This window comes from Pseudophryne corroboree, chromosome 11, assembly GCF_028390025.1.
Source record: "Pseudophryne corroboree isolate aPseCor3 chromosome 11, aPseCor3.hap2, whole genome shotgun sequence".
NCBI lineage: Eukaryota > Metazoa > Chordata > Amphibia > Anura > Myobatrachidae > Pseudophryne > Pseudophryne corroboree.
The window spans coordinates 191213655-191234255 of NC_086454.1; the positions used below are offsets into that span (position 1 = coordinate 191213655).

At 41.6% G+C, this 20601-nt stretch overlaps 1 long non-coding RNA gene across 1 annotated transcript in view; it reads left to right on the plus strand.

Annotated features, from left to right (window-relative positions):
* LOC134970096 (uncharacterized) overlaps positions 1–5369 on the plus strand; it is a 106694-nt gene extending 101325 nt beyond the window's left edge. The window contains exons 2-3 of the long non-coding RNA XR_010189658.1: positions 4925–4982; positions 5263–5369. This is a non-coding gene — a long non-coding RNA (uncharacterized LOC134970096). The remainder of the gene's footprint in view (positions 1–4924; positions 4983–5262) is intronic.
* Positions 5370–20601: the final 15232 nt, after the last annotated feature.

The window sequence follows — 20601 nt, forward strand, 5'->3', positions numbered from 1 at the left end:
AGCCCTGCCTGCAGACATCATGAGTGCTACAGTCAAGGCCGGGCTGCCCATCTGGCAAATGCCAGAAGGCCGATGGGCTAGTAGTTCAGACCTGTCACACAGAGAGCGGGGAAGGCCATGTGCAGCACAGCTTCCAGCTCTCTGGTCCTGCCACTCCCCTGCACCCCAGCCCATCTCCATGCCCTTTGACTCGCAGCACAATTCCATGTGCCGTGTCACATGCTCCCGCCTCCTGCCCATCTCCATGTAAATGGGGGAATGCTGTAAGTCCACACCCACCTGACTCATGGCACGCCCCCGTGGGTAGTGTACGTACACATGCCATGGACGATTTTCGGCCCCAGTCAGTCCCTGGCAACAATGCATAGTCTGGGCCCCTATATAAATATATAGTAAGTACTAGAGCTGTGCGCGGCCCCCATGATTTTGGTTTGGATCTGTATCTGCCTTGTGTTTTAGATTTATATTTGGATTTACAAGTACCACCCTTGTATGTTTTGGTTTTGGATCTGTAATCATAAAACAACTAAAATCACAGAATCTGGGCTTGTTTTTGTTCCTACAGTATTATTAACCTCGATAACATTAATGCCCAGTTAGTTACAGTAAATTTTGTCCACATCAGAGATACAATATTGCTTTAACCATTTTAGGCCAAAGGCTGCAGGGAGCCGGTTGGTTACTAACCTACACAGCAATGGCACAAACACATGGCAGTTTCTAGCACATCTATGAAACATTGCCACGCAGCAGTGTAGAAATGAAAAGTGGTGCAAGATGGACTTGTCCTTGGGCCCGGCCTCCTAACCTTATGTTGGATATTAAAATGGACATGCAGTTTAACAAACCAAATACTTTAGCGACAGGGACAGACACTTTTGTGGCTGAAGTGCTTGCTTTGTTTGGGCCCCCATAAAACAATTTTTTTTGGAAGGACTACTGCTGATTGCTAATGAAAAGGTTGATTATGAGGGTGTTAATTACGCAAGTGATGTAACATGGAGGAGTTGCCTAGATAGTAAACATCCCTACCTCCACGGTCGGACTGGCCCACAGGGGTACAAGGGAAACCACCGGTAGGCCCCACTGCCTGAGGGCCCATTCCTTCCTCTAGCGATCAGGTTCCAGACTATGCACTTGTATTATACATGGTAGATATGTTGCATTACACTGCACTAAACTATTGTGTATTTCAAGCCTCTGTGGAGGCTGGCCACACTACTAAGTATGGGCCCCTATAACTGCATTCCCCCGGTGGGCCCTTCATGTCCCAGTCCGACACTGCCTACCTCTACTAACTTTGGCCTCACAAATGGAGTAGGTGCCTTGACAAATGTTGTTAGAATTTGGGTAAAAATAATCCTGCACCCAAGAGGTGGCTTTTTTGGTCTTAAGGCCAGTACTCACGGGCCGATGTGGGAGAGATGTGTGCTGAGCGAACTGCTCAACATACATCTCTCCCACCGCTCAGCACAGCGCGATGTGTGCTGAGCGTGCGGGGCGAGATTGGGGGGGACGCTCATTTCACCCAGCGGGTGAAATGAGAGACCTACTAGATTGGCCTGCATGGCAGGCCAATCTAGCACCAGCGATAGCGATGCGTGGGGCTGCGCATCGCTATCGCTGTGGGGGGAACACACGGAGCGATCATGCTTACAATCTAGTCAGATTGCTTAGATTTTAAGCAGCGATCGCTTCATGAGTACCCCCCTTTTTGCCCAGGCATCACATGGCTATCTTTTTATCACATCAAGAACTGCAGCCACTGGTGGCTGACTTACTCAAACAACATCCTAAGGGTCAGATAGTAGTACATACATATCCCCTTCATCCTGTTCCACTTCCACACATGAATCATCAATTTCTATTATGCCCTAATCATCACCATCTTTACTTGTTCTGCTCCCCAGAGGTGCAGATGGTGCAGAGATAGTGGAAGGAGGTGAAAGAGGCCTCTCTGCGAGGGCAGTGTGAGAAATATCAGACTCACACATAGCTGATGTGGACACCCCTAAATGTTCCTCATTAATGTGTGATGTTTCTGAATGCTTAACTTGCTTTTACCACCTCTTCTAGACTCTGGGTGAAAAATTCTTGTATCGTCATGAGATGCAGAAGAAGATAACTCACTGACAGTTGCAGAACCACCACTTAAAGGCCAAGACCTGAGTATTTCCTTGCCACTTTCATGTTTCTTTGCAGCTATCTTTCCTTTTGATGTTTTTTTTCTTTACCACTGTAAAATTATAAAATAGATAAAGGTCGCACAAGTTAGCTTATGTTCAAGAGCGACCCCCAAAGATTCCTAATACAAAAAGTATTTGTACATTTACTTAATATAGTAGTAGAAGTAGGGGGGTGCTACCACAGGCAAAATAGGAATCAATTACATATACAGAGAGAGAGAGAAGAATTGCCTTAAAGTGGTGCACATTACAACATATAAAATATATCCTTTAATTCAAATGATATTAAAAACTAGAGAAACATAAGATAAAAGTACATATAGGTGAAGGAAGATAAGAAAAGTGTTTAAAATATGGCTCTTCCGCAAACAGAGTATCCGCTAAACATAGGACTAATCTGACTTTTAACAATAGTATATTCGTGTTTGTACCTTTGTTTATTGTTATCAGATATTATACAATATTGACATGATTTACATGTTCTTTATTGTTCGTAAATATTTATACACTGGGGGATGTTCTGCATATAATTGGCACACATTTGTATGTCTTGTTGTAATCATGTATCATCCGAGTATCATATATAGGAATCTTGTTACTTCAGAAAGCTGATCAGTGTAATTGAGAGTGATCTTAAATGAAATACTCCTTAAATAAATGGGCCTCTCTATAATGCTGGAATAATAGAGAGGAATGCTGATAATTATAGATAGCATGAAATTCATACAATTAGTAATAATATTGCACTAAATCTGTGTCTCCATATAGGTCTATATACTAAGTATGCATATTGCATTCAGCATAATATACTTTTAGAATCCCATAGAAGTCACTGTTAGTGTTGTGTTTGAATTATACTTGGCACATTGTTCCTTTACTCCTTCTGGAAATAATGATTAAACACATATAATCTAACTGACCAGGTTTTCATGTAACTGCCTATTTGTCTCAGATGATCACTTGGAATAATAGACTCTCAATTTTATATCATTAAGCAGTTTCCAGGTATTTGTCATGTGCCAATGAGTTCATACATATAATACACATGGTCAGGGATATATTGTTACAACCGTTATCAAGCAGTTTCCAGGTATTTATCATGTGTTAGTGATTTGATGCGTAAGGTACACATAGTCAGGGATATATTGTTACAAAGTATCAATGTTCCCTGCATACAGACATTAGAGATATCCTCTCTGTAACTCATATAAAGCTGCTAAGTATTGAACACTGTAGCTATCTCAACAAGTCACATCGGTGATCTCTCTCCTTAGTGTATGATTGCTGAACTTAAACTGGCTAAACACACATTTTAAATTGCATCCTCCCGGGACTATACATAAGGTCTAATATAACTGTAATATCATTAAGCTACACAGCGGACATCGTGTGCGCAGAATGCCTGACGCACGTTTCGCTGTTGCTTTTTCAGAGGCTAACCCGATTGCTTCCTGGATCTGGAATATAAACTGGTGCACTTTCCGCTTCACCAATCCCAGACATGTCAGTTGATGACATCTGATAACTCCGTATTCTATAGTTGAGCAGTCTCCGGTCACGTGACCAGCAGATTCATGTTTGCCAGCAAGTCTTAGTTAGATGTCATGATCGATTGTCGAATGTAGTGAATGTGGAACAGCGCATTCAGACCTGCTACATTCAGCACCTATCTGAAATTGAAAGTATTCCATACACAAAAAGTCTCATATTAATTCCTACATGTATTAAAAAAGAAAGTTTGTTTTGATACTGTCTCATGTGGTAGTGTATGGTCTTAAGGAGATTATATACATTGTTTCCTGTCCTGCCATAGACATATACAGGTTGAGTATCCCTTATTCAAAGTTCAAAATCCCACATTTTTTAATCCCCTACTGAGATATTTACATATATATTATATATTATGTGTATATATAGATATATTATATAGATATATAATATAATATACATATATATAGTAGGGGAACCAAACATGTGTGATTTTGAATTTTGGATAAGGGGTACTCAACCTGTAGTTCTAATGATACATGTAATTGAAAAATGTTCATATACATAATAAATAAACCCTCTATAAACTGTAAACCATGCATTTATGCCTGTGATCATTTGTAATCAATTTCCACAATAATTACTGTATCATCCTTTGGTGTGGAACCCCCAGTAATTACAAATATAAATATATAACTAGTGTGAAGATAGATCTTTAATAATCATTATTGGTTATAAAAATACATATCTCTCGACCCTCAATTCTGGTGTATATTGGGAACTCATATAATTATATATATATTTAATTATAATGAAGGTGAAGATATCTGCAGTGTATAAAAAACAACGTATAGTACTGAATATCAAAATTGAACTTCTGTGTCTGTGTCCAGTGCATGTTGAATATTTGAACATATTTTGTGATATCTTTCAATTTGTGCACAAGTGAAAGGGAAATGTTATATTATGAATACAAACAACTTGTGTATCTTACGTGCTTATAATGGTGTGATGTATAATCAAATTAAGTGTACAAAAAGTGAACAGAAAAAGTGATAAAAAGCAAAATAACAAAAAAAACACTCTGGTGTGACTCAAAATAAGTGATGTGACCAGGATAGTGAGTGTAAAGAGAAAAATTATAATTTGTGCATGTGGACTTTTTAATTCAATGAAGGTCATTAATTAATTGTCCGCAATATTATATATTGTATATTTACCCATTCTCTTATTTTGTTTTTTCATTTCAGATGGATCGTAAGATCATCATCTGGGGATGTATTCTCGGATACATAGGGCGGCTCACAGGTAAGTATTTATAAAAAGAACATGTTATATTCTATGTAGTAAAGTGCATTCCATTATTGACAGATATTAGTTACCTTGTTCATAACTGAGTATTAAAAAATTCCATTACATTAGCAGAATAGTGTGGTATTGTAACCATTGGGGAGAAAAGAGGACCACCAGGTGTTTGGTTTTTTAATTGGAATATATGTCAAACAGACTCTATTATTAAAAAAAATATATATATGTATTCTCTTCATTCGGTCCTCCCCATTATCTCCTGTTGTAATTTCCATTTCAGATGGGTCATAAAATCATCATCCGAAAATGGATTCTCAGACACATGAAGTATTTGTAAAAATGACGTATCATACTATATGAATATTGGAATAAATTATGTTATTCACAGGTGTTAGTTTCATTGTTCACTGGTAAATATTTAGATGTTCCATTACATTGGCAAAATAATATACTCTTGTATCTTTAAGGAAGAGGAGAAGGCAGCCAGAGTGTGAGCTTGATAATTGAAAAATATATCAGATAGACAATATTATTCCAAGAAAGCAGTATATGTGTTCTCTTCATTCAAACCTCTTGGTTTGAGAGTGTTCATCAAAAAGATTAACCTTGTCTCCTGTTTCAGTAGTTCACAATCCACATCACCTCCTCGAATGTTCATAACTACTCTCTTCATACCGAAAACTGTCAGGCCCATAGATTCAGCTTGATGGTACTTCAGAAAGTGGCGTGCTATAGGGGTTAAAGGATTAAAAAGTCCCGGATCTCGTTCGGGATTCCTAATACTGCCAATATGTTCCAAAATCCTTCTTTTTAATGGTCTATTTCACAGGTTCTCAAACTCGGTCCTCAGGACCCCACACGGTGCATATTTTGCAGGTCTCCTCACAGAATCACAAGTGAAATAATTAACTCCACCTGTGGACCTTTTAAAATGTGTCAGTGAGTAATTAATACACCTGTGCACCTGTTGGGTTACCTGCAAAACATGCACTGTGTGGGGTCCCGAGGACCGAGTTTGAGAACCTATGGTCTATTTGTTTTTCCAATGTAACTCTTGTAACATGGACATGTAAGATTGTATATAACTGCAGATGTTTTACACCATGCCATCAGGCTACCTCCCACTTGCTCGCACCTCATGTCATCTGTCTGTCACCCCTTCCCACTAGATTGTTAGCTCTTCAGAGCAGGGCCCTCTTTCCTCTTGTTGTCAAAGCCCTCTTCTTGACACATTTCACTCACAGCTCTCTCCTACTCAGCGACCATCTTTACCCGCTTTTTCTCCTGCTGGTCAAGGCTCATCTCCATCTATGGCCACTAGCCCCAAGTAGTACGCTGATTACTCCCTCACTACTTACCTCTTTGCTGTATTATGCTTTGAGAATTGTGGTGCTCTTTGTTACATGTACACTATTTTTGTTATTTATTTACTGTAATGCTAAGTATTGTCTCCCTGTACTGTCCTTTGTACGGCGCTGCGAAACACTTGTGGCACCTTATAAATAAAATATAATAATAATAATAATAATAATAACAATATTACAATTTATGTGTTCTCCAATCTGCCATGTTCTGTTAAATTTATCTGTATATTTGGTTGTAGGTATCATTGTAGTGCATGCTTTGCATGTGCCACATTTGTGTGAACCTTTTTTCTTACAAACTGATTTTTTGGTTCCCAAATGGTTCTCAACCAAAAGATCTTTCACATTTTTGGGCCTTCTCCAGTTGATACTGATGTCTTTTCCCAGTGCGGCAGCTAAATCTGGATCCGTATTCAGCACAGAGTGTGTCTGTAAAATTCTCTGAATATCTTTCCACTCCTGACAGAACATTCCTATGAAACAGATCTTCTCTGTTTCTTTTTTTGGTACCCATTGGTGTCAGTATCTTGTCTCTGGCATGTTTTCTGGTCACATTTAAGGCTTTTTGATGGATCTCTTGCTGTATCCGCAATATTCCAATCTCCCACTTAATTATTTTGCTCTCATATGAAAGGTTTCATCTTTGGAGCAATTCCTCCAATTCTCCCTTGGGTAATCCTCTCAAAACTGGTGGGTGGTGGGAGCTGTCGTTGTGGAGAATGCTATTAATCTTATGAAAAAGATCTGAAGATATGTGGCCATCCTCCTCTAGGGTGAGTGACACATCGAGAATATTGACTTTTCTTCTGTCTATCTCATAAGCGCCTTGAGTCCTGTTGGAGAAAAAGCGCTATATAAATAAAATAAAATTATTATTATTATTATTATTATTATTATCAGTCATATAATGAGGAGATCGTCGCTGTATCTCAGCAACATAATTACATGAGTAGTGTAAACGTCATTCTCTTCACAAAATACCAGCTCTCCCACCACCCCAGGTACAGATTGGCATACGTAAAGGCACATGTTGTGCCCATAGCCGTGCTCTGTACCTGGAGATAGAAGTTGTTGTTACATTCTTCATCAATACAAATTGCAAGAGTTTCAGGAGAAAGGTGTTAAAATCAGAGGAATGGTCCATGCTTAAAAAATAGTTAACTGCCTGGATGCCATATTCATGTTTAATATTCGTATAGATACTTTGTACATAACAGGTTATCAAATATATGTCAGTACTCAGAATCACATCTTGGATTTTATTCAGGACATCTAAAGTGTTTCTTGTGTAGGAAGGTAAACTTGTCACATATTTCCTCAGATGCGAGTCCACAAACATGCTAGCCTTCTCTGTCAAACTTCCCATACCCGAGACAATGGGTCTGCTGGGTGGGTTGCCCTCATCTTTATGAATCTTCGGAATATGATATAGAGTCGGTACCTTGGGATATTCAGTTACCAAAAATTCAAAGTCCCTTTTGGAGATGATTCCATTATCATCTGCTCTCTGTATGATTTTTTTGTACAGTTCCAAAAAGTCACTAGGAGGGTTCAGTAAGTTTTTTAATAACAAATTTTGTTGTTAAGCTGTTTTTCCAATTCCTTTATATATCTATCTCAAGACCAAAATGCCACGTTCCGCCCTTTGTCTGAGGGTTTGACAATGGTATCCTCTCAGCTTAGTATATCACTTAATGCTTTCTTTTGCTCCTTGCTTAGATTTTTTTGGTATTTAGTACTTTTCTTCTTTTGTTCAAGATTATCTAAGTCCTTGCTTACAGGATCCACAAAGATCTTAACTTGTGAAGACAGCTTCCGTGGTTTTTAATGATACCTGCATCGGAGTTCCACTTATACTTTCGTGTGGTTCATATGGGGGACCTTCTAGTTCATCCTAGATGGCTTCTATATCTTCCTTTGTAAGATTCTGAGGGGTTGAACCCCAAATTTCTTGACCATCTCTTCTCGAGAAGAATTTTTTCAGGAGTAATTTCCTAGCAAAAAGGTTCAAATCCTTCTCTAAATTGAATCTATCGAAGGATTGGGTAGGTGAGAAAGAAAGCCCTTTGTTTAAAATTTCTATTTGAGTAGGGTTAAGGAATCATTCAGTTACATTTATAATTCTCAGGGAGTCGGTGGCAATTACTTCCTGTAGCGTCTGTACTCCCTGTGGTCCTCCCTCCATTTTCTTGGGCCTCTCTTTCCTCTTTTGATATTCTTATATTGCGTCCTATAGTATCTCTGATCTCTCTTGGTGTAGCCCCTAAAAAATCCTTCTATTGGTTTTGAAAGGAGGATTGCCCACTGGTAGCTTCATTCTCTGATGAATCCATCTCTGAAGTGGTATAGCCATCATGATTATCTGTTGTATTTCTTCGTTTAATATGGCTCCATCTGTAGAATGTATTAGAGAGAAAGTAATTCTTATCTCTTGTAATTTTCCCTTTTTCCTGTTGATTACCTCCTTCTCAATGGACTTGATTTCTTGTTTGTACTTATATGTTTTTTTAAACTTTTCCAAATTTTCATGATTCTTTAATTTATCCCCTATGATTGAGATTTCTTGTCTGTATTTTTCCAACATAATTTTGTCATGTTTGATCAAAATATTTATTAGGCTAAGAGACCATGGGAGTAATTCCAAGTTGATCGCGCAGCAGGATTTTTGATAGCAATTGGGCAAAACCATGTGCACTGCAGGGGAGGCAGATATAACATGTGCAGAAAGAGTTAGATTTGGGTGGGTTATTTTATTTCTGTGCAGGGTAAATACTGGCTGCTTTATTTTTACACTGCAAATTAGATTGCAGATTGAACACACCCCACCCAAATCTAACTCTCTCTGCACATGTTATATCTGCCTCCCCTGCAGTGCACATGGTTTTGCCCAATTGCTATCAAAAATCCTGCTGCGATCAACTTGGAATTACCCCCCATGTTGTCAACGTTTTTTCTCATTCATTTTTTAACGTCTGAGTGGCTAACTCAAAGGATGGAAAAACACAAGGCCTCAAACCCCTAGGTGTTATGGACAGTTGAACGTAGTTCTCGAATGTCAGTTACATAAAAACCTGGTCAGTTAGATTATATGTGTTTACTCATTATTTCCCGAAGGAGTAAAGGAACAATGTGCCAAGTATAATTCAAGCACAACACTAACAGTGAACCCTATAGGATTCTAAAAGTATTTAATGCTGAATTAAATATACATACTTAGTATATAGCGCTATATGGAGACACAGACTAAATTCAATAATATTAATGTGACACACTAATTGTATGAATTTCACACTATCTACAATTATCAGCATTCCTCTCTATTATTCCAGCATTATAGAGAGACCCATTTATTTAAGATCACTCCTGATTACACTGATCAGCTTTCTGAAGTAACAACATGATTCCTATATATGATACTTGGATGATACATGATTACAACAAGACACACAAATTTGTGTCAATTATATGTTGAACATCCGCTAGTGTGTAAATATTTGCGAACAATAAGGAACATGTAAATCATGTCAATATTGTAAAATATCTGATAACAATAAACATAGGTACAAACACATGAATATGCTATTTTTAAAAGTCATATTAGTCCTACGTTTAGCGGATATTCTGTGTGTGGAAGAGTTATATTTTAAACACTTTTCTTATCTTCTTTCACCTACTGTATTTGTATTTTTATCCTGTATTTTGCTACCTTTTAATATCAATTGAATTAAAGGTTGTGTTTTATATGTTGCAATGTGCACCAGTTTAAGGCAATTCTTCTCTCTCTTTATATACTTAATCCACTGTAAAATTAAAATGCTTCTTTGATTTTACATGCCCTGACCTAAGCCATCTATGCCCTTGGGCATTGGCCTTAGTAGATGACGTTCACAAACTTGTATCATCATGGCTGATGTCAGCACCTGCAGCATTAGTATGTGCTTCCTGCTCTCTTCTCAATTGTTCGTCCTCCATAGCTATCAACAAACAAGAACCAAGTGGGGTACAGCACACACCACAATTTGTACAAAAATATGTTCCACCAACAGTGTCACAAAATTCGTGTATGAGTCAGAAATAGTAATCGAACACTGCATTTTAATTTCACAGTGTCGCACAATATGTGTATGAGTATGAAATAAAATAAAATATATTACTGTGGTACCACCTTCACCCACAGCATCACAAAATGTGTGTATGAGTCAGAAATAGTAATCGAACATTGCAGTTTAATTTCACCAACAGCATTGCACAATATGTGTATGATTACAAAATAAAATATATTACTGTGGTACCTCCTTCACCCACAGTGTAACACAATAAGTGTGTGAGTCAGAAATAGTAATCGAACACTGCTATTCAATTTCACCCACAGTGTCACACAATACGTACAGTATATGAGATTATATTCTGTGGTCTGACCGGCAGTGTTTCAGAAAAATAATAAAAACACTGGAGTTCAGCACCAAAAAACAAATATATTTTTTTAAATGATATATTTTTTACTGTAGCTATAACTGGTACACCCCAAAGTTGGCAGAGAATGCCTTTATGTCACAATATGTGTATGACTACTCTGCGGTCTGACCGGCAGTGTCACAGAAAATATTAAAATAATAGTATAGTACACTGGAGTGTAGCACCCAAAAAAATCTCTCAATCTCTCTCTTTATGTATATATATATATATATATATTACCTTAATGCGCTCTGAATTTGAAACTAGTGTTTTATTTATTCAAAATCAGTTAGTATGTTTTGAATCACTTTCTTTAACACTACACCTTTATCAATGGGCAAGCTTCAACACAGAGATGATCTCCTGTCGATAGAGACTAACATTAAATATAAACCAAAAAGTATCTCTGTGGAGCGCACTTATTAGAAAATGATTTATTATATTTACAATATTTTTACCTGATTGCTGGTAAAGAGAGGATGGCCTTACAAAACACTAGTGATGAGTGGATTCGGTTTTACTCGGTTTTACTCGGTTCTCAAAACGGCATCTTATTGGCTCACGGATGTGACATCCGTGAGCCAATAAGATGCCGTTTTGAGAACCGAGTAAAACCGAGTAAAACCGAATCCGCTCATCACTAGTGTTTTGTAAAGTCATCCTTACTGGCATCTTATTGGCTATCAAAACATGTGACGTGTTTTGATAGCCAATAAGATGCCGTTTTGAGAACCGAGTAAAACCGAGTAAAACCGAATCCGCTCATCACTACAAAACACCCTTTATTTTAAAACACTTGCATCTTTTTATTGTTTAAGAAAAAATGATTCAAATTTACATATACATTAAAAAAAATTGGTAAACATCATTACTATGTGATATTGCTAAAAAATACAATGTAAAGTTTCAACTTTTTAAATAAAGTATTGAACTGCTTTATATTAGAGATGTGCGGCTGGCACTTTTCATGTTTTGTGTTTTGGTTTTGGGTCTAATTCTACTTTCGTGTTTTGGTTTTGGCTTGGTTTTGCCAAAACACCCTTTCGTGTTTTGGTTTTGGATCTGGATGATTTTTGAAAAAAACATAAAACAGCTAAAATCACACAATTTGGGGGTAATTTTGCTCCTACTATATTATTAACCTCAATAACATTAATTTCCACTCATTTCCAGTCTATTCTGAACACCTCACACCTCACAATATTGTTTTTAGGCCAAAAAGTTTCACTGAGATGGCTGTATGACTAAGCTAAGCGACACAAGTGTGCGGCACAAACACCTGGCCCATCTAGGAGTGGCACTGCAGTTGCAGACAAGATGGCACTATTCAAAAACTAGTCCCCAAACAGCACATGATGCAAAGAAGAAAAAGAGGTGCAATTAGGTAGCTGGATGGCCAAGCTAAGCGACACAAGTCTGCGGCACAAACACCTGGACCATCTAGGAGTGGTACTGCAGTGGCAGACAGGATGGCAGATTTAAAAAATAGGCCTAAAACAGCACATGATGCAAAGAAGTAAAAGAGGTGCAATGAGGTAGCTGGATGGCCAAGCTAAGCGACACAAGTGTGCGGCACAAACACCTGGCCCATCTAGGAGTGGCACTGCAGTTACAGACAGGATGGCAGATTTAAAAAAATAGGCCCCAAACAGCACATGATGCAAATAATAAAAAGAGGTGCAAGATGGAATTGTCCTTGGGTCCTCCCACCCACCCTTATGTTGTATAAACAGGACATGCTCACTTTAACAAACCAATCATTTCAGCGACGGTGTCTGCCACATGGCTGTGGCTGAAATTACTGTTTTGTTTAGGCCCCACCTAAAAAGAAGCAATCAATCTCTCCTTGCACAAACTGGCTCAACAGAGGCAACATGTCAACCTCATCCTCATCGTCTGATTCCTCACCCCTTTCACTGTGTACATCCTCCTCCTCACAGAGTATTAATTCGTCCCCGCTGGAATCCACCATCACAGGTCCCTGTGTACTTTCTGGAAGCAATTGCTGGTAAAGGTCTTCCCAGAGGAATTTCTAATTCATTTTGATGAACATCATCATCTCTACATTTAGTGGAAGTAACCTCCTACGCCAATCGCTGACAAGGTTACCAGCTGCACTAAACACTCTTTTGGAGTACACGCTGGAGGGGGGGACAACTTAGGTAAAATAAAGCCAGTTTGTGCAAGGGCCTCCAAATTGCCTCTTTTTCCTGCCAGTATACATACGGACTTTCTGACGTGCCTACTTGGATGCTGTCACTTATATAATCCTCCACCATTCTTTCAATGGTGACAGAATCATATGCAGTGACAGTAAACATGTCAGTAATCGTTGGTAGGTCCTTCAGTCCGGACGAGATGTCAGCTTTCACTCCTGACTGCCCTGCGTCACTGCCAGCGGGTGGGCTAGGAAATCCTTTTCCTTGCAGCTTCAGTGGCGGGAGAAATTGAAGGAGGAGCTGTTGACCGGTCACGTTCCGCTTGAGTTGACAATTTAATAACCAGCAGGTCTTTGCACCTCTGCACACTTGTGTCTGCTGGAAAGAAAAATACAACGTAGGCTTTAAACCTAGGATCGAGCACGGTGGCCAAAATGTAGTGCTCTGATTTCAACAGATTGACCACCCGTGAATCCTGGTTAATCGAATTAAGGGCTCCATCCACAAGTCCCACATGCCAAGCGGAATCACTCTGTTTTAGCTCCTCCTTCAATCTCTCCAGCTTCTTCTGCAAAAGCCTGATGAGGGGAATGACCTGACTCAGGCTGGCAGTGTCTGAACTGACGTCACGTGTGGCAAGTTCAAAGGGTTGCAGAACCTTGGACAATGTTGAAATCATTCTCCACTACGCTTGAGTCAGGTGCATTCCCCCTCCTTTGCCTATATCGTAGGTAGCTGTATAGGCTTGAATGGCCTTTTGCTGCTCCTCCATCCTCTGAAGCATATAGAGGGTTGAATTCCACGTCATTACCACCTCTTGCTTCAGATGATGGCAGGGCAGGTTCAGGAGTGTTTTCTGGTGCTCCAGTCTTCGGCACGCGGTGGCTGAATGCCGAAAGTGGCCCGCAATTCTTCGGGCCACCGACAGCATCTCTTGCACGCCCCTGTCGCTTTTTAAATAATTCTGCACCACCAAATTCACTGTATGTGCAAAACATGGGACGTGCTGGAATTTGCCCAGATGTAATGCACGCACAATATTGGTGGCGTTGTCCGATGTCACAAATCCCCAGGAGAGTCCAATTGGGGTAAGCCATTCTGCGATGATGTTCCTCAGTTTCCGTAAGAGGTTATCAGCTTTGTGCCTTTTATGGAAAGCGGTGATACAAAGCATAGCCTGCCTAGGAACGAGTTGGCGTTTGCGAGATGCTGCTACTGGTGCCGCCGCTGCTGTTCTTGCTGCGTGAGGCAGTACATCTACCCAGTGGGCTGTCACAGTCATATAGTCCTGAGTCTGCCCTGGTCCACTTGTCCACATGTCCGTGGTTAAGTGGACATTGGGTACAACTGCATTTTTTAGGACACTGGTGACTCTTTTTCTGACGTCTGTGTACATTTTCGGTATCGCCTGCCTAGAGAAATGGAATCTAGATGGTATTTGGTACCGGGGACACAGTACCTCAATCAATTCTCTAGTTCCCTGTGAATTTACAGTGGATACCGGAAACACGTTTCTCACCACCCAGGCTACCAAGGCCTGAGTTATCCGCTTTGCAGCAGGATGACTGCTGTGATATTTCATCTTCATCGCAAAGGACTGTTGGACAGTCAATTGCTTACTGGAAGTAGTACAAGTGGTCTTCCGACTTCCCCTCTGGAATGACGATTGACTCCCAGCAGCAACAACAGCAGCGCCAGCAGCAGTAGGCGTTACACTCAAGGATGCATCAGAGGAATCCAGGCAGGAGAGGACTCATCAGACTTGACAGTGACATGGCCTGCAGGACTATTGGCTTTCCTGTCTAAGGAGGAAATTGACACTGAGGGAGTTGGTGGTGTGGTTTGCAGGAGCTTGGTTACAAGAGGAAGGGATTTAGTTGGCAGTGGACTGCTTCCACTGTCACCCAAAGTTTTTGAACTTGTCAATGACTTCTGATGAATGCGCTCCAGGTGACGTATAAGGGAGGATGTTCCGAGGTGGTTAACGTCCTTATCCCTACTTATTACAGCTTGACAAAGGCAACACACGGCTTGACACCAGTTGTCCACATTTCTGTTGAAATAATTCCACACCGAAGAGGTGATTTTTTTGGTATTTTGACCAGGCATGTCAATGGCCATATTCGTCCCACGGACAACAGGTGTCTCCCCGGGTGCCTGACTTAAACAAACCACCTCACCATCAGAATCCTCCTTGTCAATTTCCTCCCCAATGCCAGCAACACCCATATCCTCATCCTGGTGTACTTCAACAGTGACATCTTCAATTTAACTATCAGGAACTGGACTGCGGGTGCTCCTTCCAGCACTTGCAGGGGGCGTGCAAATGGTGGAAGGCGCCACCTCTTCCCGTCCAGTGTTGGGAAGGTCAGGCATCGCAAACTGACACAATTGGACTCTCCTTGGGGATTTGTGATTTAGAAGAACGCACAGTTCTTTGCTGTGCTTTTGCCATCTTAACTCTTCTAAGTTTTCTAGCAGGAGGATGAGTGCTTCCATCCTCATGTGAAGCTGAACCACTAGCCATGAACATAGGCCAGACCCTCAGCCGTTCCTTGCCACTCCGTGTCGTAAATGGCACATTGGCAAGTTTACGCTTCTCCTCAGACGATTTTGATTTAGATTTTTGGGTCATTTTACTGAGCTTTATTTTTTGGGATTTTACATGCTCTCTACTATGACATTGGGCATCGGCCTTTGCAGACGACGTTGATGGCATTTCATCGTCTCGGCCATGACTAGTGGCAGCAGCTTCAGCACTAGGTGGAAGTGGATCTTGATCTTTCCCTATTTTACCCTCCACATTTTTGTTCTCCATTTTTTAATGTGTGGATTTATATGCCAGTAATATATCAATAGCAATGGCCTACTACTATATATACTGCGCACAACTGAAATGAACCACAGGTATGGATGGATAGTATACTTGACGACACAGAGGTAGGTAGAGCAGTGGCCTACTGTACCGTACTGCTATATATTATATACTGGTGGTCAGCAAACTGTGCAAAACTGAAATGCACCACAGGTATTGATGGATAGTATACTTGACGACACAGAGGTAGGTAGAGCAGTGGCCTACTGTACCGTACTGCTATATATATTATATACTGGTGGTCAGCATACTGTGCAAAACTGAAATGCACCACAGGTATGGATGGATAGTATACTTGACGACACAGAGGTAGGTAGAGCAGTGACCTACTGTACCGTACTGCTATATATTATATATACTGGTGGTCAGCAAACTGTGCAAAACTGAAATGCACCACAGGTATGGATGGATAGTATACTTGACGACACAGAGGTAGGTAGAGCATTGGCCTACTGTACCGTACTGCTATATATTATATATACTGGTGGTCAGCAAACTGTGCAAAACTGAAATGCACCACAGGTATGGATGGATAGTATACTTGACGACACAGAGGTATGTAGAGCAGTGGCCTACTGTACCGTACTGCTATATATTATATACTGGTGGTCAGCAAACTGAGCAAAACTGAAATGCACCACAGGTATGGATGGATAGTATACTTGACGACACAGAGGTAGGTAGAGCATTGGCCTACTGTACCGTACTGCTATATATTATATATACTGGTGGTCAGCAAACTGTGCAAAACTGAAATGCACCACAGGTATGGATGGATAGTATACTTGACGACACAGAGGTAGGTAGAGCAGTGGCCTACTGTACCGTACTGCTATATATTATATATACTGGTGGTCAGCAAACTGTGCAAAACTGAAATGCACCACAGGTATGGATGGATAGTATACTTGACGACACAGAGGTAGGTAGAGCAGTGGCCTACTGTACCGTACTGCTATATATTATATATACTGGTGGTCAGCAAACTGTGCAAAACTGAAATGCACCACAGGTATGGATGGATAGTATACTTGACGACACAGAGGTATGTAGAGCAGTGGCCTACTGTACCGTACTGCTATATATTATATACTGGTGGTCAGCAAACTGTGCAAAACTGAAATGCACCACAGGTATGGATGGATAGTATACTTGACGACACAGAGGTAGGTAGAGCAGTGGCCTACTGTACCGTACTGCTATATATTATATATACTGGTGGTCAGCAAACTGTGCAAAACTGAAATGCACCACAGATATGGATGGATAGTATACTTGACGACACAGAGGTAGGTAGAGCAGTGGCCTACTGTACCGTACTGCTATACATTATATACTGGTGGTCAGCAAACTGTGCAAAACTGAAATGCACCACAGGTATGGATGGGATAGTATACTTGACGACACAGAGGTAGGTAGAGCAGTGGCCTACTGTACCGTACTGCTATACATTATATACTGGTGGTCAGCAAACTGTGCAAAACTGAAATGCACCACAGGTATGGATGGGATAGTATACTTGACGACACAGAGGTAGGTAGAGCAGTGGACTACTGTACCGTACTGCTATATATATAGTTATACTGGTGGTCAGCAAAATTCTGCACTGTCCTCCTACTATTATTATTATTATTATTATTATCCTTTATTTATATGGCGCCACAAGGGTTCCGCAGCGCCCAATTACAGAGTACATATGCACATAATCAAAACAGGAAAACAGTGACTTACAGTTGAAGACAATATAGGACAAGTACAGGGCAACTAAGCATAACTACACCAGTAAACATAGAGATAAGTTCCAGGTGGCCAAAAAACTGCGGGATCTGGGCAGTTGAGGATTATTAAAGTAAGAAAAGTATAAGCACATGAGGGAAGAGGGCCCTACTCGTGAGAGCTTACATTCTAAGGGGAGGGGTAGACAGACAGGGGTGACACAGATGGGGTACATAGAGAGCATGGAACAGAGGGTTAGGTTGAGATTTGGCTAGGTTTGGTAAAGAAATGGGTCTTAAGAGCCCGTTTGAAGTTTTGTAGAGAGGTGGAGAGTCTGAGGGGGAGATGTAAAGAATTCCAGAGAAAGGGAGCAGCACGTGAAAAATCTTGGAGACAGGAGTGGGAGGAAGTAATCAGTAGACAGGAGAGTCGGCGTGCATTAGCAGAGCGAAGAGGATGGGTGGGAGAGTAAAGGGAGATAAGGTCAGAGATGTAGATGGGAGAGGAGTGGGTGAGAGCTTTGTAAGTGAGTGTGAGAAGTTTGAATTGGATTCTGAAAGGGAAGGGAAGCCAGTGGAGGGCCTGTAGGAGAGGGGAGGTAGATGTAGTGCGTTTGGTGAGGAAGATGAGCCGGGCAGCAGCATTGAGGATAGATTGGAGTGGAGAGAGGTAATTGTCAGGGAGGCCAGTTAGGAGGAGATTACAGTAGTCCAGTCTGGAAATAATCAGTGAGTGAATAATGATCTTAGTGGCATCCTGGGTGAGAAAGGGTCTGATTCTAGAAATGTTTTTGAGATGAAAATGACAGGTTTGTGAGAGGTGCTGAATGTGTGGTTTGAAGGAGAGGGAGTAGTCAAGGATTACACCAAGACAGCGTACTTGGGGGCTAGGGGAGATAGTCGTGCCATCAATGGATAGTGAGATTGTGGGAGGTGAGGCTGTGCGGGAGGGTGGGAAGATGAACAGCTCAGTCTTAGACATGTTGAGTTTAAGAAAGCGCTGAGACATCCAGGAAGAGATAGCAGAAAGACAGTTTGAGGTCCGAGTGAGGAGAGCCATGGAGAGATCAGGGGAGGAGAGGTAGATTTGAGTGTCATCAGCATAGAGGAGGTATTGGAAGTTAAAAGAACTAATGAGTTCACCTAAAGAGGACGTATAGAGAGAGAAAAGGAGAGGACCAAGAACAGAGCCTTGGGGGACACCAACAGTTAGTGGAAGTGGGGGGGAGGTAGCATCATGAGAGGAGACAGAGAAGGAACGATCAGAGAGGTAGGAGGACAGCCAGGAGAGGGCAGTATCACGCAGACCAAGAGAGTGAAGGATTTGCAGAAGGAGAGGGTGGTCCACAGTGTCAAAAGCAGCAGAGAGGTCAAGAAGAATAAGCAGAGAGTAGTGGCCCTTAGATTTGGCTGCATGGAGGTCATTGCAGACTTTTGTGAGGGCAGTTTCAGTGGAGTGGAGAGAACGGAAACCAGACTGGAATGGGTCAAGCAGTGAGTGAGAGGAAAGAAAGGCAGTGAGGCGATTATAGACAATACGCTCAAGAAGTTTGGAGGCAAAGGGGAGGAGAGAGATGGGTCGATAGTTGGAGAGAGTGTTAGGATCAAGGTAGGTTTTTTAAGAATAGGGGAGACAAGAGCATGCTTGAAGGCAGAGGGGACAGTGCCTGATGAAAGGGAGAGATTGAGAAGGTGGGCAAGATGGGAACAGGCAGAAGGAGAGAGGTAGCGGAGGAGGTGGGAGGGGATAGGGTCGAGCGGGGAGGTTGTGGGGGGGGGGGGGGGGAACGGATGAGGGCCATGACTTCCTCGCCAGATACATGGGAGAAAGATGTCAGAGTTGGTAAGAGGGAAGGGGAGGGGTGGCAAGGGATGGGTGGTGGCTGGTTGCTGGTCTGGTGGGATGTGATATCCTGACGTATGGAGTCAATCTTGGATGTGAAATAAGTGGCAAAGTCAAGAGCAGACAATGAGGAAGGGAGAGGAGGTGGTGGTGGGCAGAGGAGGGAGTTAACAGTGGCAAAGAGGCGCCGGGGGTTGGAAGACTGGGTAGAAATGAGGATTTTGAGGTATGATTGTTTAGCAAGGGAAAGGGCAGTACTGAAGGATGAGAGCATGAATTTGAAATGGAGGAAGTCTGCTTTAGAGCGTGATTTCCTCCACTGTCGCTCGGCAGTACGTGAGCATTTTTGTAGATATCTGGTGCATTTGTTGTGCCAGGGTTGAGGTGTTGATCTGCAAGGGTGAATAGTGGTTGGCGGAGCAACAGAGTCAAGGGCAGAAGTAAGAGATGCATTGTATAGGGATGTGGCTTGTTCAGGGCATGTAAGAGAGAGAAGAGGAAAGAGAAGGGCGTCAAACAGGGAGGATAGGGATGAGGTGTCAATAGCCTCAATGTTACGCTTCGTGATGGTAGCCTTAGGAGGGAGAGATGGGGAAGCAGAGATAGATAAGTTGAAAGAGAGCAAGTGGTGGTCAGAGAGGTGAAAAGGGGAATTGGAGAAATCAGAAATATCACAGCGGTGAGTGAAAACCAGATCCAGTGAGCTCCCGTTCACATGGGAGGGTGAGGTGGTCCACTGGGAGAGACCAAGTGAAGAGGTGAGGTTAAGGAGTTTAGACGAGGCAGGTGATTTTGTGGGGTTATCGATAGGGATGTTGAAATCACCTAGAATAATGGAGGGAATGTCAGAAGAGAGGAAGTGAGGTAGCCAGGAAGCAAAGTTGTCGAGGAATTTGGAGGAAATGACAGGTGGACGGTAAATTACAGCAACTCGAAGATTAGTAGGTTGGTAGAGGCGTATTGCATGGACCTCAAATGTAGAGAATGTAAGAGAAGGTTCTGGAGGTATAAGTTGGTATGTGTAGCTTGAGGGTAAAAGGATCCCAACACCACCCCCATGGCGACCCCCGGGTCGGGGTGTGTGTGAGAATGTGAGGCCCCCAGCAGAGTAGTACTATATACTACAATGCAGCACAGATATGGAGCGATTTTTAGGCAGAGAACGTATAATACTGTTGGTCACTGGTCAGCAAAACTCTGCACTGTCC